General features: G+C 33.9%; 1 long non-coding RNA gene across 4 annotated transcripts; it reads left to right on the top strand.

Annotated features, from left to right (window-relative positions):
* The first annotated feature begins 10,097 nt into the window (after positions 1-10,097).
* On the top strand, positions 10,098-15,554 carry LOC134243809 (uncharacterized). 4 transcript variants are annotated; one of them, XR_009987120.1, is made up of 11 exons: positions 10,098-10,189; positions 10,283-10,393; positions 10,619-10,796; positions 10,948-11,641; positions 11,737-11,817; positions 11,982-12,054; positions 12,207-12,284; positions 12,510-12,662; positions 13,672-13,769; positions 14,039-14,152; positions 15,280-15,554. It is a non-coding gene; the product is annotated as an uncharacterized LOC134243809 (long non-coding RNA). The 4 variants fall into 4 exon arrangements; XR_009987119.1 differs by having other exon boundaries at positions 10,283-10,359; positions 10,948-11,817; XR_009987117.1 differs by having other exon boundaries at positions 10,948-11,817.
* Positions 15,555-27,589: the final 12,035 nt, after the last annotated feature.

The raw sequence follows: 27,589 nt of genomic DNA, 5'->3' as shown, positions 1-27,589 counted from the left end.
ATATACATACATTCTTAGATACACACATACATACATACATACAAACCCTTTCATAAATACATGCATAGATACATACATACGTACATACATCCACCTATAACATGCATATATTGCTCTATGAACATTGCATTTATTTAGCACATACTCTGCATTGATTTTGCACATACATGACATGCACTTCATACATACATTGCATACGTTATTATTCATTTTCTGCATTCCTGCCTCTCCATCCTTATTCAGTGATGTGCATGATGAATATTATTTTTGTACTATATATATCAATTTTTTGTGGTTGATTTTCTTTAATGCTTTGGATTTGTAGTAAAGTTATTTTTTTAATTCATCTGTTTAATTTATTTTTGCCATGGAGAGATAATTCATGAGATTAAAATCTGATTGGTATTCCTTTTCTTTACGTATAAGGTTAATTAATTTTTTTTCATTTTCATCTCAATTTAATTGTGCTTTTCTAAGTTTATAGTTTTATATCTCATCTGCACACTCTGTCTGTCACAGCAGTCTCCCCTCAGTCCAGCTAGAGTCTGAAGTAAGTGATTTCTTTGTCACTTCAGTATTATATATTTACATGATTGGTGGTGGGGCCGGAATTAAAAATATCTTTGTTTCCCCTAACCCGACCCTAAATTCTCAAGTTGGGTCGGTAGGTAGGTAAACAATTTTATTTTCTGACAGCAGCTTTAATTTGAAAATACATTCTAAGATTTAATGGAAAATTACCTTTATAAATGAGAAAAGCACAAAAGAAAGCGATGTGTGAACAAAATGCTAAGTATGGTACATATGCCATTTAAAAGCAAAATTCTTGATTAATTAATTCACAACTGTTATTTATTTGAACTTGTGAACTATCTCAAGTCATTACATCTATATAAATTGAATAAAATAGACAAGATTCTCAAATACGCAAGGACCAGACATACGAGTATTTTTTCCAACCTTCCATCAGCCTTCCGAGCTTATAGACGATCAGTGTACTTTTTTGAGGGCCATGAGATTTGCAGTGGTTCTGGAGCAGTTTGTTTAGATAAGAGGTAATTGGCTAATTTTAAGTCACAGGTTCAAATCCCAATGAGTAACTTTGAAAACAGTCCTTCAAAGGGGACCATAAAAACTTATGTCCAGTGTCGCAGAAGATGCTGGCTCAAAAAAGATCCCCCACTGCTTAATGACAAAAAAAGTGCTGAGTACCTCTAAATTTGAAGCAATGGGGAAATGTTTAAATGTCGTCCTAACAAATCTCGAAGGGATTAAAAACAAAGAAACATCTTATCTTCAAGGACCTAAATAAAGAAAAATACACTGGACGTCTCAGGAAGCTGAACCATGATTTCAAAACTATTTGGAAAGAGTATGTTAACAATATTTAAATGAACCAAAACAAATCTACAAATGAAAAAATGCTATATACAATGTCATAATAACGAAGTTTAACCACTAAATAAAGGCATGAAGAAAGAACATCTGAATTATATTAATCAGGATCAATATGCAGACATATTTACAACAACTCTTATGGTTCCATGATAGCATATGCTAAACATAAGAACATAGGTGAATTGGTTATTAGATTCAAAGATAGGTTTGTTTGTTTGTTGTTTCAACTCTTATGGTTCCATGATAGCATATGCCAAACATAAGAACATAGGTGAATTGGTTATTAGATTCAAAGATAGGTTTGTTTGTTTGTTGTTTAACGTCCCTTTCGAAAATTTATTCACTCACACGGAGATGCCAAGACACCTCCGACACACTCTTAATTAGTCATGGTAAATTTTATTAACGAATTGTTTCAAGAGTGAAGAATTCCAATTAGCTAAAAGCATAAGATTGAGACGTCGCCATTGTTTTATGAAGAGCTAATGCCCTGTAATCACATCTGGACGCCATTTTGTTTCCAAAAAATGCTTGAAAATCACAGTAGAACAATGTCGTCCGTTCTGATAAAAACTGATTTTGATGAAGTTGTATTTTATAAAACTTGGATAACAATAAAAAAAAATATTTGAATCATCTTATTTAAAAAATCTTTTCAGTCGGTGCGATTTAATTGGGTCGGTCGCGTTAGGGGAAACAAAGGTATTTTTTATTTTGGCCTGGGTTTTTTCTTTTTGTTCAGCTCACCTCAACAACCTTACAGAACTTACATTATACTTGTAGCATTTTGCGTTGTATTTAGATGTTGATGTTCTTTAACATACCGTTATATGAGATCTCGGTGTTTAAGGTCTCATCCGGAAACGCGTTGATTTTCACTTTTGATGCCGGGTGCTTTGTTAATGAACAGTCACTTAACCTTTGTTTACACCTTACATTTGACGCGGCGCAGCGAACGAGAATCGAACCTTCGATCACGAAGTGACTGTCTTCCTGTATGATCCGTCTACTGTGTTTCATTTCACTATGACTGTACTGTGACTAACTTAACGATTACATGTGTTGAGGTGAGCAAGGTAATCTTTGATTACCTTTGTATATTTTCATGTATAAAAAAATATATAAAAACCAAAAAAAATAAAAAAATACATAAAAACCAAAAAAAATATAAAAATTACAAAAAATACCAAAAAGAGAAATATCTAGAGATAACGAACAGCATTGAGGCTAAAGAGTTGAATCAAGACAAATCAGGAGCAGAGAAGACATACTTCTAAAACATCAAAGGTGGGATCAGAATCCATGGAGGAGTAAGCATCCCCTGTTGGCTTGTCACAGGCGCCATGTGCCGCATATTTGACATGGATTATGTGTGTTTGATGGAGATATACAAGGAGTTATCACAACTATCATGGAGGGTGTAAAGCTCTCATGAACTGCTACAGAAGGAGGGCTGATTGGACAGCAGAGGTATTAGGAAATTCACTCTTGAGAAGACAGGAAGTGAAAATGACAGGTGGAAATACGAGCAACAATTAAAATTGATTGATTGAATGAAATATGGGGAGTTAATGAACATTATTTAAGGTCAATAGTCCATTAAACAATACAAATTTTGCAGCTACAGAGTTTGTGCTTCTGAGTTTTAGCTACTGAGACAGGATTAGGAGCTATGGAGATTTATCTACAGCGACAGGATCAAGAGGTACGGAGTTTTATCTACAAAGACAGGATTACGAACTATGGATTTTTATCTACTGAGACAGGATTAAGAAATAAGGAGTTATATCTACTGAGACAGGATTAAGAGCTACGAACTTTTATTTAAAAACATAGGATTAATAGCTACAGAGTTTTATCTACAGAGACTGGATTAAGAGCTACAGAGTTTTATCTACAGAGACAGGATTAAGAACTACATAGTTTAATATACTGAGGCAGAATAAAGAGCTGTGGAGTTTTCATCTACAGAGACAAGATTAAGAACTACGGAGTTTTATCTACAGAGACAGGATGAAGAACTAAGGAGTTTTATCTTCATAGACAGGATTAAGAACTACATAGTTTAATCTACTGAGACAGGATTAAGAAATATGGAGTTTTATCTACAGAGACAGGATTAAGAGCTACAGAGTTTTTTTCTACAGAGACAGGATTAAGAAGTACGGAGTTTTATCTACAGAGACAAGATTAAGAGGTACGGAGATTTATCTACAGAGACAGGATTAATAGCTACGGCGTCTTATCTACTGAGACAGGATTAAGTGCTATGGAGTTTTATTTACACACATAGGATTAATAGCTACGGAGTTTTATCTACAGAGAGAGGATTAAGAGATACAGAGTTTTATCTACAGAGACAGGATGCAGAAATACGGAGTTTAATCTACAGAGACAAAATTAAGAACTACAGAGTGTTATCTACAAAGACAGGATTCAGAGGTATGGAGCTTTATCTCCTGAGACAGGATTAAGAAATACGGAGTTTTATCTAGTGAGACAGGATTAAGAGCTACGGATTTTATCTAGTGAGACAGGATTAAGAGTTACTGACTTTACTTTATACACATAGGATTAATAGAAACGGAGTTTAATCTATGGAGAAAGGATTAAGAGGTACAGAGTTTTATCTACAGAGACAGGATTAAGAGGTATGGAGATTTGGCTACAGAGACAGGATTTGGAAATGCGGAGATTTATCTACAAAGACACCATTAAGAGGAATGGAGATTTATCTACAAAGACAGGATTAAGAGCTACGAGTTTTATCTACAGACACAGGATTAAGAGCTACAGAGTTTTATCTACAGAGACAGGATTAAGAGATACAGAGTTTTATCTACAGAGACAGGATTAAGAGGTACGGAGCTTTATATACAGAGACAGGATTAAGAACTAAGGAGTTTTATGTACACACACAGGATTAAGAGCTACGGAGTTTTATCTACAGAGACAGGATTAAGAACTACTGAGTTTTATCAACACACAGTGGATTAAGAGCTACGGAGTTTTATCACACACACGGGATTAATAGATGCGGAGTTTTATCTACAGAGACAGGATTAAGAGCTACAGAGTTTTATCTACAGAGATGGGATTAAGAACTACAGAGATTAAGATCTTCTAAGTTTTATCTACAGAGACAGGGTTAAGAGCTACAGAGTTTTATCTACAGAGATGGGATTAAGAACTACAGAGATTAAGATCTACAAAGTTTTATCTACAAACACAGGATTAAGAGTTACGAAGTTTAATTTACAGAGACAGGATTAAGAACTACGGAGTTTTATCAACACACAAAGGATTAAGAGCTACGGAGTTTTATCACACACACAGGATTAATAGAAACAGAGTTTTATCTACAGAGACAGAATGAAGAAATACGGAGTTTTATCTACAGAGACAGGATTAAGAGCTATGGACTTTTATTTACACACACAGGATTAATAGCTACTGAGTTTTATCTACAGAGACAGGATTAAGAGCTACAGAGTTTTATCAACACACACAGGATTAAGAGCTACGGAGTTTTATCTACATAGACTGAATTAAGAACTTCGGAGTTTTATGTACAGAGACAGGATTTTGACAGGAATAAGAGCTACAGAGTTTTATCTACAGAGATTGGATTAAGAACTACCTAGTTTTATGTACACACACAGGATCCTGACTTACTGAGTTTTATCTACAGAGGCTGGATTAAGAGCTACAGAGTTTTACCTACAGAGACAGGATTTGGATCTACAGAGACAGGATTCAGAGGTACGGAGCTTTATATACAGAGACAGGATTAAGAACTAAGGAGTTTTATGTAAACACACAGGATTAAGAGGTATGGAGTTTTATCTACTGAGACAGGATTAAGAGCTATGGAGTTTTATCTACAGAGACAGGATTAAGAGCTACGGAGTTTTATCAACAGAGACAGGATTAAGAGGTACAGAGTTTTATCTACAGAGACAGGATTAAGAACTACAGAGTTTTATCTACAGAGACAGGATTAAGAGGTACAGAGTTTTATCTACAGAGACAGGATTAAGAGCTACGGACTTTTATTTACACACATAGGATTAATAGATACAGATGTTTATGTACAAAGAGAGGATTAAGAGATATAGAGATTTATCTACGGAGACAGGATTAAGAGCTACAGAGTTTTATCTACAGAGACAGGATTAAGAACTAAGGAGTTTTATGTAAACACACAGGATTAAGAGGTACAGAGTTTTATCTACACACACAGGATGAAAAGCTACGGAGTATTATCTACAGAGAGAGTATTAAGAGCTACAGACTTTTATTTACTGCAAGAGGAGTTTGAGTCAGAGACAGGATTAAGAAATACAGAGTTTTATATACAGAGACAGCATTAAGAGGTACGGAGCTTTATGTCTGGAGACTGGATTAAGAACTACGGAGTTTTATTTACTGCAAGAGGAGTTTGTGCTACATAGTTTTAGCAACTAAGACAGGATTAGGAGCTATGGAGATATATCTACAGAGACAGGATTAAAAGCTATGAACTTTTATTTAAAAACATAGGATTAATAGACACAGAGTTTTATCTACAGAGATTGGATTTAGAGGTATTGAATTTTATTTACTGCAACAGGATTAAGACCAACTGAGTTTTTGTTATAGAGACAGGATTAAGAGCTATGGAGATTTATCTACAGAGAGAGGATGAAGAGCTACAGAGTTTTATTTACAGAAACAGGATTAAGAGATACCGGGTTTTATCTAATGAGACAGGATTAAGACGTACAGAGGTTTATCGTAAGTGCTGAGGAAAATTTGCAGCCCTTCATCAGCAATGGTGAAGTCTTCATATCTGTTATATATTCTGGAGAGGGACGTTAAACAGTATACAATCAATCAATCAACCTACAGAGACAGGATTAAGAGGTACAGAGTTTTATCTACAGAGGAAGGATTAAGAACTATGGAGTTTTATCTACAGAGACAGCATGAAGAGTTATGGAGGTTATCTGAGAGTTTTAAGAGACAGGAATGACATTTACATATAAGATTTAGTCATTGTCATAATTTAGAAGGTTATGAAAGAGGATGAGAATAAGTTTTTGGTGTAATGAAGAGGGTTAACGAAGAGGATGAAAATTAGTCATTGACATAATAAGTCAGAGAATTAATCATTAACATGATTAAAGTAGTGAGGAAGATTTAGTTATTGATATTATTAAGAAGACAGAGAAAGAGGATGAGAATTAGTTATGGAGGTAATTAAGAGATGTTAGGATGAGAATGACAATTAGATATTGACATAGAATTAAGAAAGAAGACTAGAATTTGTCCAGGACATATTTAAGAGGATTAACATCATTAAGATGCTTAAGTTTAAGGATACGAAATAATCATTGGCCTAATTAAAAGCCTCTTGGAAGAGAAGAAGAATTTGTCATTGACATAAGTAAGAAGGATAAGGAAGAGGATAAGTATAAGTTATTGACATAATTAAGAGGGTTAAGAGAAGAGGATAAGATTTAGGTATTGAGAAAATAAAGAGGTTTAAGGGAGAGTAGGAGAGTCAGTGATATAATTAAGAGAGTTATGGAAAAGGATGAGAATTAGTGTTTGACGTCATCAAGAGGGTTAAGGAAGAGGATAAGAATTAGTTATTGAGGTTATGATAGTAGCAGATGAGGATGAGAATTAGTCTTTGACATAATTAAGAGGAATATGGAAGAGGATAAGAATTAGTCATTGAGGTAATTAAGAGTGTTATGGGAGACAATGAAAATTCGTTATTGACATAATTAGGAGTTTTAAGGAATAAAAAGAGAAAAGTCATTGACATAATTAAGAGGGTTAAGGAAAAGGATAAGAATTAGTCAAGGACTTAATTAAGATAGGTTAAGGAATAAGATAAAAATTATTCATCAACAAAATTAAGGGGAGTAAGGAAGAGGATAAGAATTAGTTATTGACATTATTAAGAGGGTTATGGAAAAAGATGAGAATTAGTTATTGATGTTATTAAGAGGGTTTCAGAAGAGGAAAGAAGTTTAAGGTAATTAAGAGGGTTATGGAAGAAATGAGAATTGAATTGTACAATTAAGAGTGTTAAGGAATAAAAAGAGAGGGTCATTGACATAACTAAGAGAGTGAAGGAAGATGATTAAAGTGTAAGGATGAGAATGATAATTAGATATTGACATTATTAAGAGAAATAAGAAAGAAGATGAGAATTAGTCAAGGACGTAGTTAAGAGGCTTTTTGGAACAGATTGAGAATTAGATATTGAGGTAATTAAGAGGGTAACATAAGTTGATAAGAATTATTCATTGATGTAATTAAGAGGGATAAGGAAGAGAATAGAATTAGTGATTGACGTAATTAGGAGTGTTGAGGAATGAAAAAAGAAAGCCAGTGACTTAATTAAGAAAGTGAAGGAAGAGGATAAAAGTCAGTGACATAATTAAAAGGCTTTAGAAAGAGGATAAGAATTAGTCATTGATGTAATTAAGAGAGTAACAGAAGAGGATGAGAATTAGTTATTGACGTAATCATGAGGGTTTAGGAGGAGGATGAAATTAGTCATTATCATATTTAAGAGAGTGTTATAGAAGAGGATTATACTAAGTTTTTGGTGTAAATCAGAAAGTTAGTAAAGAGGATGAGAATTAGTCATTGACATATTAAGTCAGTGACATATTAGAGAGATTTATGGAAGAGGATAAGAATTAGTCATTGAGCATTTATGAGGGTTATGGAAGAGGATAAGAATAAGTTATAGAGGTAATTAAGAGAGTTAAAGATGAGAATGTGAATTAGATACAAGGTCATTTATTAAGAGAATGTAAGAAAGAACTTAAATTAGTCAAGGACGTAATTAAGAGGGTTTTGGAACAGTTCAAGAATTAATCATTGACATAATTAGTAAGTGACATAATTAATCGGTAACATATTAAGGAGGTTTAAAGAAGAGGATAAGAATTAGTCATTAACCAACTCTGAGGGTTAAGGAAGATGATTAGAATTAATATTAATGTATAAGAGAGGGAAAAGGAAGAGGATTTGAATGAGCTATTAACATGTTTAATAGGGTCAAGAAAGACGATGAGAATAAGTCATTGAAGTAATTAAGAGGGTTACAGAAAAAGACACGAATTAGTCATTAAGGTAATAAAGAGAGATTTTAAGAGAATGACTACCAGTGATTGATGTTATTAGTTGTGTTAAAGAATAAAAAGAGAAAGTCAGTGACATAATCAAGAGAGTGAAGAAAGAGGATGAAAGTCAGTGACATAATTAAGAGACTTTAGAAAGAAGATGAGAACTAGCCAAAGACATAATTAAGAGGCTTAAGGAATAGGAGAAGAATTAGTCATTGATGCAGTTAAGAGTGTAATGGAAGAGGATAAGAATTAGTTATTGACGTAATCATGAGGGTTGATGATGAGGACGAGGATTAAAATTAGTCATTGTCATGATCTAGAGGGTAATAGCCAAGAAGATGAGAATTAGTCTTTGACGTAATACGTCAGTGACATAATAAAGAGATTTTTGGAAGAGGATAAGAATTAATCATAAGCATTTATGAGGGTTATGGAAGAGGATAAGAATTAATTATGTAGGTAATTAAGAGAGTTGGAGATTAGGATGACGATTAGATATTGACATTATTAAGAAAGAAGATGAGAATTAGTCAATGACGCAATTAAGAGGGTTTTGAAACAGATTGAGAATTAGTCATTAACATAATTAAGATGGTTAAGGACAAGGATAAGAAATACTCATTGAAGTAATTAAAAGCCTTTAGAAAAAGAATTAGAATTAGTCAATGACATTACATGTAGGAAGAAGGATTAAGAAGAGGATAAGAATATTAAGTTATTGACGTAATTAAGAGGGTTAAAGAAGAGGATAAGATTTAGGTATTGAGATAATAAAGAGGTTTAGGAAAGGTATGAGAGTCAATCACATAATAAAGAGGGTCAAGTAAGAGGATGAGAATTAGTCATTGTCATAATTAAGAGAGTGAAGGATGAGGTTAAGAACTTGTTATTGATATTATTGAGAAGGTTAAGGAAGAGGATGAGAATAAGTTATTGACGTGATAAAGAGGGATAAGGAAGAGGATAAGAATTAGTTATTGAGGTAATAAAGATGGTAGCAGAAGAGGATGAAAATTAGTCATTCACATAATTAAGAGGAATATGGAAGATGATAAGAATTAGTCATTGAAGTTATTAAGAGGGTCCTAGAAAATTAAGGGGGTAACAGAAGAGAATAGGAATTAGTTATGAGAAAAAGTGTTTGGCATAATTAAGAGGGTTAGCGAAGAGGATGAGAATAAGTCATTGACGTAATACATGTAAGTCAGTAACAGAATAAAGAGATTTATGGAAAAGGATAAGAATAAGTCAATGAGCATTAATGAGAGTTATGGAAGAGGATAAAAATTAGTTCTGGGGGTAATAAAGAGTTAAAGATGAGAACGACAATTAGATATTGACATTATTAAGGGAATTGAGAAAGAAGATTTTTGTCAAGGATGAAATTAAGAGGGTTTTGGAACAGATTGAGAATTATTCATTGGCGTAATAAATAAGATTAAGGACACTTATAAAAAATAGTCATCGACGAAATTAGAGGATTAAGGAAGAGGATAAGATTTAGGCATTGAGATAATGAAGAGATTAAGGAAGAATATGAGATTCAGTGACATAATTAAGAGGAATGAAGATGACAGGGATTCTTGCCCTTTCCCTGGTAGCAGCTGACAATGGAACCAACAGCAATAAACCATGTACACTCTATCAAAGACACTGTACGTATACATAAATTGTATTCAAACTTCAGGACAATCACTGGATATTGGTTTACTTAAGATTTCTACTTATTGCTTTTCACTTTACTTCAGGAAGAGGAATGAAGATGACAGGACTCCTTGCCCTATCCCTGGTAGCAGCTAACAATGGAACCAACAGCAACAAACCTGTACGCTCCACGAAAGATGAGGTTTTAATGAAATGTTAGAAGCAATTTTCATACGCAGTGTTTTGCACAAAAGTTTTGGGTGGAAGTCAAATAATGTGCATTAATTATCTTATGGCTAATATATTGGTTCTTCTGAAACAAAATATGACTGCTGAATGGATCTTAATTAACAGTCTTTCTTCAATCTTCATTTTTTTAGCAAAAGAAACAATTGAAGTCTTTGGGATTTTCATAATGGACATGTTCTTATGTCTTTCAGATGCTCTGGATGTTGTGGCACTATCTCCATCACTGGTGAAATGGCTAAAGCCTAAAGGACAGTCCTCACTTAGTTACCAGCAACTTTCCAATACTCTTTGCAGTCCACCTCTTCATCTCTAATGATGGTCTCTGGTGGAGGAAAGGTTGCAGTGTAGTCTTCATGTCCTGGCTTATAGGTTACTTGTTTACATGTCATTTCTTTTATTTACTCTGACTACATAGATCACCGAATTTTTTCAATGTACACTTTGATTTCATGCAATTGCCATTTTGTTTGAAAGGAAACAAAATCTTCATAAACTAATTCAGACCTTCTTTCTCTCCCAGGATATCCTTAGAATTTCCACTGCTTTGCATGGACCAATGGACTGCAGAGTTACACATAGCAGTAAAGTTCTGGGCTCATTTGTTGGTTTTTTGGAATGTACATGAAAATTTGCTGGGAGACATTTCTACTCTCTTTGGATGTGGCCAATCTTCAGATTTTCAACTTTCCATTTCAGTGGTGATTTTAAGTTTGACATTGCTGTGATCTGATTGGTTAAACATTCAGTTGATGAATGTGACATTTCAGGGGTGATTTTAAGCTTGACAGTGCTGTGATCTGATTGGATAAACATTCAAGTGATGGATGTGAGTCATTTCAGAGGTGATTTTAAGCTTGACATTGCTGTGATCTGATTGGTTAAACATTCAGTTGATGAATGTGACATTTCAGGGGTGATTTTAAGCTTGACAGTGCTGTGATCTGATTGGATAAACATTCAAGTGATGGATGTGACATTTCAGTGGTGATTCTTCGCTGGACAGTGCTGTGATCTGATTGGATAAGCATTCAAGTGATGGATATGAAATTTCTGTAGTGATTCTAGTAGGACAATGCTTTGATCTGATTGGTTAAACATTTACGAGATGCATGTGACATTTTAGTGGTGATTCTTAGCTGGACAATGCTTTGATCTGATTGGATAAACATTCACGAGATGCATGTGACATTTCAGTGGTGATTCCTAGCTGGACAGTACTTCACCTGTTTTGATGAACATTCAAGTGATGGGTGTGACATTTCAGTGGTGATTCTTAGCTGGACATAATGCTTTGACCTGATGGATAAAGATTGATGTGACAGATTTACATTGGTGATTCTAGTCAGACATTCCTTTGTGATTTGTCTAGTCAGGATACAGGGTGATTATGGTCAGAATTGTACTTATTTCTCTGATTAAATAGGTTAAATGATTCTCAGCAAAGTTATTAAATTGGATTCTAAAGGAATTGACCTTAATTTATTGGTAAATATCTGCTACTGAAACTGCATGCAATGAATTCCTGTAGATTATGAAATATATTGGATTTTGAAGGACTAGAAGTTTGAACTGATAATTGCAGCTACAGTACTTAGGAAACCTTCAAAGAGACAAAATTGATTTTCAGGTATGAAGTGCATCTATGTTTTAAATTTATAATTTATTAAAAGTCAGAAAAAATGTTATCTCCTAAGAAAATATGATATGAGATTTGCATTACTTAGACTGATTATATTTGTCGAGGTGAGCTTCGTAATCTTTGATTACCTATGTTTTTAGGTGTGCATGATGCAACTTCCTAGATGGTGTGTAGTCCATTTATCAACATGTTTCAAACCCACATCTATTTTGGGGAAGGTATGTTTTACTGTCCATTTTTGTCTTATTTTTATTTTTTTATCACAAATTTTATCTTTGAATATTAATCTTTATTTTCTTTTATTATGATTTATTGCTGATCAGAATCTAATTCATCACTTTGTTAAAGCTACATAGTAACAAATAGCGATATTAAACCCTTGTGTGAGACCTAAAGAGTAACACCTTTTATTCTCTTTTTAACAACAATTTCTCTGATTTTAGGAGTATAGTACCCCCTGTTAAAGATCATGAATGGCAAACAGACAATGTCAAATGCAGTCTGGTCATCAACAGAGAATTTTGACACCCGACATCACCCGTAGACCTGTATTTCAACTAATTACCTCTCTAACCTTTGTTGTGTTCATCAGACAGGTAAAAAAAACAAGGTAATTAAGTTAAATAATTTTAATGTGTTAAATAAAAAAGAAGAACATATTTACATGCACAGAATTTCCCCTATATAACAAAAATGTCACATTTTACTCATACAACTATTAATCATTTTTACATGCCCACCTTAATTTTCCCCATTTATACACAGTTGAATAGAATTAGTGCATTCATAATAAAACATAGCAACAATTAGTTCAAGAAAGCTATCTAGATAATTAAAAAATAATATGTATGATTTCAATTTTCATACAGTTAAATACACAGCATCTGAAATTGAGTTAATGCCCACCCTTTTTTCACATTTCTTCCAAATTCCTTTTTATGCCCCCACACATCAAAAGATCCCTGTGGTATATTGTTTTAGTCATGTCTGTCTGTTTGTCAGTGTCTGTTTTGAACTGTAAGCTAGGCTTTAATATTTAACATGAGTGTACATTATGACAAGACCTTTCCTTTGGTACAGAATTTTTTTAATCATGTGACCTCAGCTGTGACCTTGCTACCCTTAAAACATCTAACAAGTGTATATACCACTTCAGTCTCCATCCCACTCACGAATCGTGTTACCATCCATAGTGTCTCACAAACACATCTTTTTATATATGAATACCGTAAATCTGGAAATTTTTACGTCGATTTTATTTTGCGAATCTGGGTCAAAATGCTATTGATTAATTTTTACGTTTCAAAATTTTGCAAATGATCACTACTTTGTTTACATTTTCTTATTGTTGAATTATTTTTTAGAAAAATATTTTTGCGAATACAGTGAACTCGCAAATTTGCTAAAAATTCATCTACAGCAAAACTTTCCAGATTTACGGTATGTTAGTAATTTACTGTAATTGTTTAGATTTTTTTTATTGTACAGCTGATATCTTTTAGATCTATATATTTTTAGATCTGCATTATATTTCCTTTCAGATTTATATTTTTACAGCTTTTGTTTCATTTCAAGATTATATTGCCTATTTTGTTGTTGTTTTAGATGATGGACCATTCTCCTTTGATCCTTTTACAACAGGTGCCCCTGCAGTTTACATTGTATATTTCCAATATTGAGGTTCCAGGACCCCTAATTTAATAGTGAGTGCACAACTTTATGTATTCTACTTAAAAATTTCAATACTTGTAATACATTTTGGATTTGATTTTAAATGTTTAAATATTCACAGACTGATTCAGATTTTTATGAACAAGTAATAAAGATGGTTATAAACTCTATCAATATTACATCATGGTCCTAAAGTCTAATTTGTTAGTCTTTTAACAAACATTTGCCTTCTTCTGTATTATGTTTAATTCAAAGTCACTTGAAAATACCAAAGATTTTCACTTAATATTAATGCTTTCAGTCCAGTGAGTCCACCACAGATTAAAGATTAAGCTGACATTATCCAAATTGTCCTTGGTAGCTGCAGCTTACAGTAGAACCAACAGCAGTAGACATATAGCATGCTTCATCAAAGGTAAGTCTCCAGAGTAGTGTTTGTAGCAATTCTTGTACTCTGTCCTTTATTGAACCTTCATGTCCAATACAAATGTTCTCTGCATGGATTACCGTATAAGTGGAAATTTTAGCCAGACACAAATTTAGTAATTTCTCATTAAAAACTGGTATTTTATTTTTTTTTAGCGAGAAGTAATTTTAGCGATTTCAAAATGCTCACTATAGAAGATAGTACAAGGAACTCACAATTTATTTTTAGCAATATTCAATTTTAGCAATCTCAACAGCCTCGCTAATAATGCAAAAATTAAATCCTCAAGAAAATTTCTTATACAGTATCTTCCCGGAAACATAAAATGTTACTATTGTTATTGTTATATAGGTCAAAGAAATACATCTCCCTTTGCTCTGATCAGATGCAGCAGTGGCAATCAGTGGTGAAATGTATGACAGTGGAGGGTGGTGATTTTCTAGCTCTACATTTTGGTCTTAAGACTAGAATGAGCTTATGCAATAGTTTCTCAGGTGTGTGCTTTTCTCCCAAGGTGTCCATCGTCCGTTTGTCTGTCTGTAAACAAATTTTCAAAATGCTACTCCTCCTACAGTTTTGGTCTGATTTCAGTAATAACTTGGCACACAAGTAGACTACACTAAGATACATAATTCTGTTTTTGATTTCAATGAATGGTGTTGCCATGGTAACTTTAAACAGAAATTTCTTTGAAATATTTTTAAAATGCTACTCTTCCTATATTTTTGGTCTTATTTCAATATAACTTGGCACACAAGTAAACTATACTAAGATACTTGATTCTTAATATTGGTTTTTGATTTCGAAGAATGTTGTTGCCATGGTTACTTAAAAGAGAAATTTCTTTGAAATATTTTCAAAATGCTACTCCTCCTACAGTTTTAGTTTGATTTCAATAATTTTTGCCAAGAAAATGACTAAACAAATAATCAATTTTTCATTTATTGCTGTTGCAAAGTTTCAAGCTACTTTTCTCTTCCTTCATTATAATTATAAACCAGTAGAGCTACAGTCTTGTCAAAGATTTCGGAATCAATAAGTTCTTAAATTTTCTGCATTATTTTTTTCATTATATTTTATTCATGTCTGTGATAATTTTCCGTACTTTGTTACAGGTCTGTTTCATTTTGGTTGATGATGCTGCTTTAACATTAGCATTAAGATTAGTCATGCCTACGCTCTACTTGTGGTACCTAAGTGACCAACAGCCATGGTCACATTTAGCCGTGCAACTCTTCAACCCCTTACAGATCTTCTCACCTCTTTGTAAAGTTTTTCTTGGTGACTGGTATAGTGGTACTTCTTACAGCTGATGGAAAGGATCCATGCCAGGCCTCTTTTTTCCTCTCCATGCCGATACCAGTCCAGTGGACCATCACAGTCTGGAAACTTATGTGTGAGTGTTCTTTAAATGCATTGTTCCACAATTTAGCCATCTTTTCTTGGTGAAGTACTTTGTATAATTTTGAATTCCAGTCATCTGACACTGATTCCATGTTGGTGTCTACTGGCTGGACCTCTGACTTAGCCAGGGTTGTAGAATCTTCATCTCCCTGCTTCAGCTCATGACCTGTGGGCCATAAAACTTAAACGAAATCACTTTTGATCTCGGTCTCACTTTTACCAATGGAATATTTAGTGGAAAAGTGAGACTGAGATCAAAAGTGAGCTCATCTAAGTTTTATGCCCTTCAGGCCTGGTGGTTCCTGTATTATGCTAGAAGAGTTATCCCCAATTTTTCATCCCTTATAATTAGGTACAAAAATAAATTTTGATGCACTAGGATATGAAAGATAATTAAGCTAATAGACAATTTTTGCAATAATAGACATCATGTAATTTCATTAACTTTTAGTTGTCTTAAAGGTCTTGTGCAATGAAATAGCCAATCTAACTTATGTGAAGGATTCATTCCACAGTTTACATTGAAGTTTGATCAAATCATAACTAAGGGATAGGTGAGTGGGGAGGCCGCAACTAAAATTTCATATACCTGGGAAGAATACATCTAGAAAAAAAGTTTCTCTGAAGAACAGCAAAGTCATGATCAATTCATATTAATATGTACACAACATCATATATTGCAGATTTAAATCTGTTCAAATCATGACCTCTAGAGTAGGTGTTTTGCAAGTGAGTCATGTGAAAAAAAAATTACTCCAATGCAGACAAAAGATTTAATAAAATCTGAACTGTATATATTTCATGTTTGATTTGAGTATGTATATGTGCGAATCAAAACAAGGCTTTTTTATATAAACTATATTTAAATATTTCATTTTCTTTTAGCTTTTGTCCATTATCTAACTTTGGGCGTTCCGACATAGGCCAACCTTTGGGAAGAGGAGCCATTTTTCCATGGATGAATGACTTTCACATTGATAGATTGATTAATAATGGTGGATATTCTTGGATAACTACAGTGAAGGACACAGACTAGCAAACAAACTTGGATTAATTAATAATGGTGGATATATTCTTGGATCACTGAAGTGATGGACACAAACTAGCAAACAAACTTGGATATAATGGGATAACTACAGTGATGGAAACAGACTAGCAAACAAATTTGGATTGATAGTGGATATTCTAGGCTAACTGCAGTGATGAACTTGGATTTATCAATAATGGATATTCTTGGCGAACTGCAGTGATGGACTCAAAATTGCAAAAAAAAAAAAAAAATTGTGAGAAACAGAAGTGGAAATGTTCTACATTATATTCAACAGTGATGGACCAATTAATGCACTTAAAAAGTTAATATTCTGAGAATTATAAAATGTGTGTGAATAATAATGTGTCAGATATCTTATTAAAGGGAGACTACTTCAGCAGGCCACTGTTTGTGATACATTTACTGCTTGTGTAATTTGTAGAGCTCAAAAACAACAAATATATATTAATGTTTGAAACATAATGTAACTATTTATAGTGATAACATCATGCAATGTTTAATTTTTTTTCTTTCATAATTTCTAATAAAGATTTTCAATAAGACACATTTATTATATGTACTGTATATTGTTAAGAAGGGCAACATTAACTAAAACATGTTTTTGCATTCCTCTTAGATTTTGTCAAATTAAATTCAACTTAATTAGTATGTAATATAATCAATTTTATGAGAATACTATAGTAAATATACTTTTTTGTCCATGCATATTTTTAATTGAGGATATCAACACATTCAGAGAAAGTTTTTTTGCCACTAATCTCATTCTACTTTTCTATTAATTTATCAAGTGGAAAATGTAGATTATCCCCCATTAAATAGTTAGTTTATTTCTGATCTTTATATTTTTTTGTCTGATAAAATTATTTGCAATTGTTGGTAATACTTTTGAAACACAAATTATTAAATGTGACAAAGATGGCAAAATGCAACAAACTGTTTTACATACATTTTATTCATTGAAGAAGGAGAAGATAAGGTGTTGTAAGTGTTAGAGTCAGCTGTGTGGTGCAGTGGTTAGAGCATCTTCTCTAAAGTCACGGAGTAAGGAGTTGATCCTTACTCCTTGATCATAGTTAGGGTTTGAAACCCAATGTGGGACGTGGAGATGAGATTGTATAAACTGAGGTCCTGTGTAGCAGTAAGTGCTGGAATGAAAAAGATCCCTGACTACACAATGGGTTGAGTGCCGAGTAAAGGACAAAATTTGCTGCTCTCCACCGGCAAGTGGCTGTGTCTCCATATGAGTGAAGAATTCTCAAGAGAGGTTTTAAAAACATACAATCAATCTAGTGTTAGAGAATCCTGGAAAGAAATGAGCAATTTGATAGGTAACAGGGCTATCAAAATACTTTTGCAGTATTCATATTTTTACCCCCCCCCCTTTGCTTGAAAAGTAAGAGGTCATATAGATAGGGTTATCCATATGTATGTCCTATTATGCTTTGGGGTACCCTTGTATCTCCTCTTATACAATGTACCACTGAAAGAAATTAAATGACTTTCTCAGAATCTTAATGCCATTGTGCATCTCCCAATTTACTTTTTGATTCGACACTGAAAGTTTGGGTCTCCCAAAACAACACATGGACTTTTCCAATGTAATAAGGAGGCGGGGGTATCATTTTATGAGTGAGCTCTGTGCTCACAGTGTAGATCAATAAAATAAGTTCAGTGTAATGATTTTAGCTTGGGCTAAATAAATAATGATAATAATATGACCAATTAAGCCTTTCTCTTTCTGCTCACTACTCTGACATAGTTACTTTTGACACTTCTACTGACTACTCTGACATACCAGTAGTTCAGTGTTTAGACCCGTCTGTCCAGTTTTCTGTCACAGTTCATTATGACACCTAATATGCTGACATAGTTCAGTGTTTAGACCCTTCTGTCCACTTATCTGACATAGTTTTAAAAGTTTTACACACCCCTTCTGCCCATTATTCTGATATAATAGTTAAGTTTTATGGAACAACAATATTATTAGAACATATCAGGCACGTAGCATCGTTTTTGAAAGTGGGGGGGCCAACCAGAGAAAATTTTTTTTAACTTACCTGAAAAAGTTGGCAAGCAAAAAAAAAAGGAATTAACCCAAACTCGAAAATCCTATTTCGTGGGGAGGGGGGGGGGGGTAGTGGCCAACTTTTTCGGAATTAACTTACTATCACTTCCAATTTTTTCCCTACAATCCTTGATTTCACTATACTATGGTATATAGTGGGGGGGCCAACCATCCTTTTAATGAACATTTACTATAGTAAAGGTAATGTTGGGGAAAAAAGTGTGGGTGCCAGGCCCCCCTGGCCCCCCTTGTTGCTACGTCCCTGCATATATGTAGTGCATGATAAAGATAATTAGCCCACAGTGTTGCAGACTTACAGACAGACGGACGTACATCCCAATCACTACATACCCTCCCACTTTTCAAGCACGGGGTATAAAATTGGAAAAGAGTGGGGGCAATACCCTGGGCATCCCCTAATATATACTTAGTATAGACATTGAACATTGCTGGGTAGGATTAGCCCCCCCCCCCACTTTCCACAGACATGTCGCAGTATAGGTCAGAAATGGGGAAAGTGGTGATGTTTGGAAAAAAAAATTTTGGTACTGAAGTCCAAACTACCCCCCCCCCCAAATATCCGCACTTTCAAATTGCTTCCGACACAAATTTAATTTTGTTTGGACGATAAATAAAAGAAATTCAATAAATACAGATTTATATGCATGTTTAATAGGATTGACATACAATACATGTATTAATAAATAGATTGACGGTTTGACCTCATGTATTAATTGCATGGAATTCTTTATGACCAGTTGACCGAGCAATTTATAGACATATTGCCCAAAAAGTTTACAATTGAAATGCAAGTACTAAATAAATGTTTTAAGTACAATGTTTTATAGAAATTCATTTAATCATATTTTTACAAAATTAAACAGTAAAAAAACATCCAGTATTTTGTTTCAATTGAAAACAATAATACCCACACCAATGAAAAAAATATAAATAAATGTACATATAACAAAATGATGTAATACACTTTGTGTCGAAATTTGCATATAATTCAAAACTGATATTATTGATTAATTATGCAATTCATCAATGGTAAATTGTACATGTTTAATTGTTTATAAGCAAAGAACTTAAAAATGTATCCATACAAATTACTGAGATAAAAGGCATCTAGAAATGAATAAGAAATTAAAAACAAGAGATGTTTGTAAAACACTTATGCCCCCCCCCCCATTGGATTTGTTTCTAAGTCCTAAAGGGCATAACTCTGTCTAAAATGGTGCGCTCCTACCCAAAACAAAACTTGACTTAGATATTCAGCTGAAAAACCTGTATACTAAATTTCATTTCAATATGTGCAACCTCTGCAAAGAAAATGAACGGAAACTGCAAATAAGTGGAATTTTTCTAAGTCCAAGGGGCATAACTCGATCTGTCAAAAATAGTGCCCAAAACAGAACTTGACCTAGATATTCACCTGATAAACCTGTATACCAAATTTCATTTCGGTATGTGCAACGGTTGTGAAGTGAATGAACGGAAACTAAATGGACCGACATACCGACAGACAGCAGCAAAGCAATATGCTCTCCCTTCTTCGAAGGGGGGATAAAAATCTCACAGCCACATGAGCAGTGTCGTAACTTTCACAAAGTTCATCATTTTGTGTCTTCCCTTTAAAGCATTCTATAAGCAATGATAAACATTATAAAACTGTTAAAATATCTTAATATCACAGAAAATAAAATATTTAACAAAATGTGTTTGTGAATCACTGATATATGTCACTGCATGCCACCAAGGTTTAAGTTTTTCAAAGCAGGTCAAATGTCAAGTTCAAGGTCACGGAGTAAAAAAGTTGGTACTCAAAGGTCTTATCACATTAAGGAATACACAGGTGAAATATGAAAGCTCTAGTAATCCCTATTCTAAAGTTATGGCCAAATTAATGGGGGTTTTATCAAAAACAGATATTGGTACCCAAAGAAAGGTCAGTTGTCACAAAGTAATTGCACATGGGATATATGAAATTCATATCATCAACTGTTCAAAAGTTAGGACAAAATTAAAATTTAGTTTATTAAGTGTTTCCAAAGTAAACAAGAGGCCCACGGGCCTTATAGGTCACCCGAGTATTGTGTAACTACTTTCCAACAATTGAATTTGGTTCATGTTTTAAACCAGAGGCCTGGAAATTCACAATTTTGAAAGAGGCACCACTGCTTATAATTATTATATAAACTTACCATGCTTACTCTATTTACTTAATACCCAGAAGTAGATCAGAGTAACAAAGAGAAAATGCACCTCCATTTTATAACCAGTTGTGCACCCCACCCCAAAAGAACCACTAACGTTGGGGCCACATATTTCAAAATTTTAGAAATTTTATCATAAAATTGTTGACGATACTCAGGTACTCATACTTCATCATAAATATATATACTTGGATCATTGGCATTAATACCCCGGAGCAAAGGAAAAGATTTTCAAGGAATTAAAGAATTTTCACTATATAATCAAATGAGCCCCCCCCCCCTGCACCAAATGGCAAAACCCCCGACACAGGGGCCATGAAATTCAGAAGAGGCAATCTTGCTCATCATAACTATATACTAAGTTAGTTTATTTAATACTCAGGAGCACAGAAGAAGATTTTAAAAGAAACTAAGGCTAATTGTAACGGGGACCGTTACAGATGTTCCCCAAACACTCCCCAACTCCCTTTTGGTGCCATATTCCTGGTAAGCTCTATCAAATAAGACAAACTTTATGCAATTTAGACTTAATCAACGTTTTCGCAGAAGAATACAAATTATATTTAAATTTTAGCATCGCATGCGTGCTCATGTGAATGCATGTGCGTAATGACCATATCTCTTGTCTACACTATCTATATATTTTAATTTACTTAATATCAAAGCATTTAATCAAAAAGAATTAAAAAATACACTTATTTAAGCGTATTTTTAATTTTACTCATTTCACGTGCATGCTCGTGCAAGCAAGTGCATGATGATCACACCTTCTTGTAGGAGTCCATTATGTCTATCTATATTCTAAATTCCATCCTGTTTGGTTGAAAACCAAGGGAGCTATAACCATTTAAAGTTTAAGCCAATCAGATTGCAGCGCACATTCATGCATGTGATTTCATGAAAATATTATATATCATATTGTAGTATATCTCAATGCATGACTATGTTTTAAATTTCAAAGCATTTCGTAAAAAAAAAATAAGAAAGATATTGAGATTTATGTTTCAGCCAATCAGAGCGAAGCGCACGTGCACACACGTGCATGCATGTGCATGATGACCACACCTCCTTGTGGGAGTTCATTATGTCCGTCTATGTTCTAAATCCCATCCTGTTTGGTTGAAAAACAAGGGAGTTATAACCATTTAAAGTTTCAGCCAATCAGATTGCAGCGCACGTGATTTCATGAAAATTTTTATACATCATATTGAAGAACATCCTAAAGTATGCCTATGTTTTAAATTTCAAAGCATTTCGTCAGAAAACAGAAAAGATATTGAGATTTATGTTTCAGCCAATCACAACAAAGCGCACGTGCATGCGCGTGAGTTCGTGCTTATTTGACAGTGTCACATTATCTACACTATTAATACATCCTTATATAATGGGTTTCAAATCATTTCATTAAAAAATGTAAAAGTTATAGCTATATTAAGTATATCAGTCATTTCACTCATATCACGCGCACGCACGTGCAGGCGTATGCGCGCAAAATGACCTTCGTTCCTCACACCTACACTACACACCTATTAACCCTAAAAAGGTTTTAGCTCAGTTGGGTGAACAGTTTCTGAGAACACTCGCGGACAAAAAAGTACCGGAGAAGAAATAAGAAGAAACTAGAGCAAAGCTCGTTGCTTAAAGCTCGTTGCAAAGGAACGAGTTGGTCTTCCTTCTTAGCTATAAGCAAAAGATTAAATGTTTCTGTTTAGATTGTCAACTTTGCTAACGTTCTCTTTTTCGCTTTGTCCAAAAAACCCTTACTTGAATTCTCTCTCTAAGAGCATTCTTGAAATTGTACCCACAACAGTTAAACTTCCAATTATCGGATATATCATCTCTGTTGCAATCATGTTAGTGAAATGTGTCAAACATGTACTACAGAAGCATAAGTGTTTTGCTACATTACCATCTTAAAAATGGCTTTAAAAACATTTAATATACAATGTAACTAGGTAAAAAAAATTAAACAAATTAAATTAAGTAATCCAAATGTGTTTATAATATTGATGAACAATCTCCATTGTTTGACAATCAGTAAATAGAACAATACTTTTACAAGAAACGCACAGGAATGTGTTGTGTTTGTTTCGAATTTGCAGCTTTCCACTGGAAAATAGTGGTACCTCAATAGGAGTGTAAAATTCTCTGAAAGGTATACGTAAACGTATTACATATGGCTGTGTATTCTTTTTTAGCGTCTTTGGTGGAATGCAGCAACCGCTAAATCAAGTACAAAACTAAATGTCTTGTACATAAACACATAAATAAGAATATTAAGAAATGCACTAAATCAAATCTACGCTAACTTATTCAAAAGTCAATTTCCGCCAAATATCTTACACGCTAAATTTAATACATTTATAGTATTAAAGAAACAAATCTCTGAAAGTATTGCCCTACATAAGAACAATTTGAATCCCCTACACTGAAGGATGCTCTGTGCCAAGTTTTACTTTGGCTCTGGAAAATGAAATTGTGATATTTTAGACAATGATGATAATGAATAATTTTAATTTTTTTTTTTAATTTACTGGTGCCTTTAGCTCAGATGGGCTAATAAGTATGCAACAGGCACAGCTTTGCAGATTTAGTGCTTTATTGACTTTGAAATGCGACTGGACATCTCTTCAATCTTGTATTTGAAAACTACATGTACATGTCCTCTGTACTGAATTCCTTGGAATCATGCACATGTTTATGCCTTAGTTGTATGTGCCAAAATAACAAATTTCTTACATTATACTGTAAAAATAAACATACATGTATTACAAGATCTTATATTGCTGCTGAACACAGAGGATCTTTATCTTAACCATTAGAATAAGTAAGTCTAAACTTTAAAAGGGAAGACCTTAATAAAGAGGTCAACATGTATAACCGCCCGTTTTTAGTGTCTATTTCTCCACCTTGGCGATTACTAGGGAATTAGCTCAACACTCGCAATATTTTCCACATTTATTAAAGTTCATAAAACAGATAACAACAACCTGGGGAATAGGTTACTCTTCACTCCGTACAATATGTATATGGGGAAACTCGCTAGATAATTAATTAAACGGACAGACAGACGAACCTTATGACTATGGGGTAAACGTTACGGCTTTACGGACACTTCTTAACCTACATGTATCTTTTCTCTTACTCTGATTCTAACTAACTATATTTTATTAAGTAACATTTTATAAAACATTTACTTTACTTTGATTGACATGTCCAATTAAAAATTAATCAATATGTTCTATCCAATCACTGTCAATCTTTATTACTCAAGACTGACCATCGCTAAAGGTTAACGCCCATTACTTGACCTGCGTTAATCCGCTAATTGTTACCTAAACGTTTTAACTCAATTAGTGTCAAACACTCTTTTGATCTTCAAATGCATTGTCCATCTGTCCGCACTATCTGATAAGTATTTGTCCTTAAGCAATATTTAATGACTTTGATTTATTATTTCATTGTTACAGTTAAGACTTTTTATAAACATTGAGTTACACTTTATCACTTCCGTAGCAAGAAGAATTTCACAAGATTGCGTATGTTAAATACATTATTCAATAAACAAGCCGAAAATAGAAAATATATTTGAATGTGCAAAATATACATTTTGCACGGTCATAATACCCTCTCAATTGTAACCGCGTAATTTGGGTCTAAAAGATGTGTCGTTGATCGGGCAAGAGGGAATGTTGGCGGGTGAGTGAGTGGCGTCGTTGGCCGGAAGTAGTAGTGCCGTATTCCAAGGACTCTTCCCGATGACACATAAAAGTCCAAAGTAACGAGAAATATGGTTTCCGAATTTATTTAAGGTTTGAACGATGGACAACAATTTTAACAATAAAATGCGGGTACTCAGACGGAAGTGGCCGGTAATGCGTCTGGCCTCCGAACTGACACATACAATTCAGACACTGATATATATAATAGTTCTTTAACAAATGATTAGTTAATTGAGTAAATAATGACAGGTGTTGAGCAAATTACAGTGCGTGAAAAGCTTTGATAAGATGGACATAAAAGAAGAATTAATTGAAAAATTACATGAATGTTTTTATAACTAAAAGTATTAGAAAGTCTTGAGGGTATTTGACACTCTGTCCATTTGTAGTTCGAGATAATCGTCTTGTAGGTGTCACAATGCAATTAAAAGTAAATAATTAAGTAATCTGTAGTCTAAGAATAAAGATTTGAAATAAATATCTAGAAAAATAAATAATAAAATATGAAATTAAATTGAAAACAGAAGTGAAAAAAGTTTGCTTTAAAAAGAAGTCAAATTTGCACGGTGATAGTATCCCTCCGCTCCGGGAAAAACACGTCCTCGTGTTTTTAAATGAAATTGGTCACCGGTAATAGCGTCTGTCGTTGTTTGTGTGGCGTCTTTGGTGCCTGTTGCACGAATTTGGATAGAGTTCGCTTCGTAATTTATCGATAACCGCGCGATGTTGTTTTATGGCATGTTCTGAATCCATATAATCCTGTCGTAATGCTTCAATTTCTTCTGTCTGATGGTTTATTGTTCGAATATGTCGACGATTATCCTCACGTAGATCATCTATTACCTGGCAATGCTTGGCCCTGGCCTCTTCCAAAGCAGAATTTCGTGATCTTAAACGAGTAACTTCTTTTTGATCTTGAATTACATTCATTTGGTGAAGATTTTCCCGAGTTAAGCTTTGTATCCGATCTGAAGCCATCTTAAAAATTTGATCGGATCCGGCGAGTTGTCTCTGCAGCTCTTCGACTTTCCTTTGAAAACTGTTTTCCTGTACGCTTGTTTTCAGTTTTGATTGAAGCTCCGAGATCTGCTGTCGGGAGGTCTCTTGAATAGCGTGCATTTGGTTTCTGGTTGATTTTAATTTGCATTCTGTTTTGTTAAGTTTGGAAATTAATTCTAGAACTTTGTCTTTCGAGTCTTTCAGAGTGTGTTTTGTGTTGACAAGTTCATGTTTAAGTACACTTGAAAAGTCCATTAAATTACGTAATGCTGAATTTCTAATGTTGAAAAAGGGAAGTTCCTTTAGAAGTTGTTTTTGACCGAAGTATTGTTGAATTCTGTATTTATCACGAACCTGGTTTGACTTTGACTTTTGTGCACTGCGAAATGTGCAGTACTTGGCGAAATGTCCATTCCTTTGACATCTAAAGCACTTATTGAAACGATGTCCTTGTTGTCCATGAAACGCAGGAGAAGAGATAAATGAAGTCCATGCTGGTCGAAATTGGTAACTGTTGTCCATCATCAGTTTGTGAAGTCAACATAACATGGGGAAACTCGCTTGTTTAGGTACGGAATCTGACCACTGCAAAGTATATGCAGCGGCCCCGGGCGTTGTTTTACCCTTAGGATTCATCCACCAATTGTAACCGCCCGTTTTTAGTGTCTATTTCTCCACCTTGGCGATTACTAGGGAATTAGCTCAACACTCGCAATATTTTCCACATTTATTAAAGTTCATAAAACAGATAACAACAACCTGGGGAATAGGTTACTCTTCACTCCGTACAATATGTATATGGGGAAACTCGCTAGATAATTAATTAAACGGACAGACAGACGAACCTTATGACTATGGGGTAAACGTTACGGCTTTACGGACACTTCTTAACCTACATGTATCTTTTCTCTTACTCTGATTCTAACTAACTATATTTTATTAAGTAACATTTTATAAAACATTTACTTTACTTTGATTGACATGTCCAATTAAAAATTAATCAATATGTTCTATCCAATCACTGTCAATCTTTATTACTCAAGACTGACCATCGCTAAAGGTTAACGCCCATTACTTGACCTGCGTTAATCCGCTAATTGTTACCTAAACGTTTTAACTCAATTAGTGTCAAACACTCTTTTGATCTTCAAATGCATTGTCCATCTGTCCGCACTATCTGATAAGTATTTGTCCTTAAGCAATATTTAATGACTTTGATTTATTATTTCATTGTTACAGTTAAGACTTTTTATAAACATTGAGTTACACTTTATCACTTCCGTAGCAAGAAGAATTTCACAAGATTGCGTATGTTAAATACATTATTCAATAAACAAGCCGAAAATAGAAAATATATTTGAATGTGCAAAATATACATTTTGCACGGTCATAATACCCTCTCAATTGTAACCGCGTAATTTGGGTCTAAAAGATGTGTCGTTGATCGGGCAAGAGGGAATGTTGGCGGGTGAGTGAGTGGCGTCGTTGGCCGGAAGTAGTAGTGCCGTATTCCAAGGACTCTTCCCGATGACACATAAAAGTCCAAAGTAACGAGAAATATGGTTTCCGAATTTATTTAAGGTTTGAACGATGGACAACAATTTTAACAATAAAATGCGGGTACTCAGACGGAAGTGGCCGGTAATGCGTCTGGCCTCCGAACTGACACATACAATTCAGACACTGATATATATAATAGTTCTTTAACAAATGATTAGTTAATTGAGTAAATAATGACAGGTGTTGAGCAAATTACAGTGCGTGAAAAGCTTTGATAAGATGGACATAAAAGAAGAATTAATTGAAAAATTACATGAATGTTTTTATAACTAAAAGTATTAGAAAGTCTTGAGGGTATTTGACACTCTGTCCATTTGTAGTTCGAGATAATCGTCTTGTAGGTGTCACAATGCAATTAAAAGTAAATAATTAAGTAATCTGTAGTCTAAGAATAAAGATTTGAAATAA

This window comes from Saccostrea cucullata, unplaced genomic scaffold (assembly GCF_032062105.1).
Source record: "Saccostrea cucullata isolate Sc308-1 unplaced genomic scaffold, CSIRO_AGI_Scuc_v1 ctg4829, whole genome shotgun sequence".
Taxonomy (NCBI): domain Eukaryota; kingdom Metazoa; phylum Mollusca; class Bivalvia; order Ostreida; family Ostreidae; genus Saccostrea; species Saccostrea cuccullata.
This window is presented reverse-complemented; position numbering and strand designations above follow the sequence as displayed.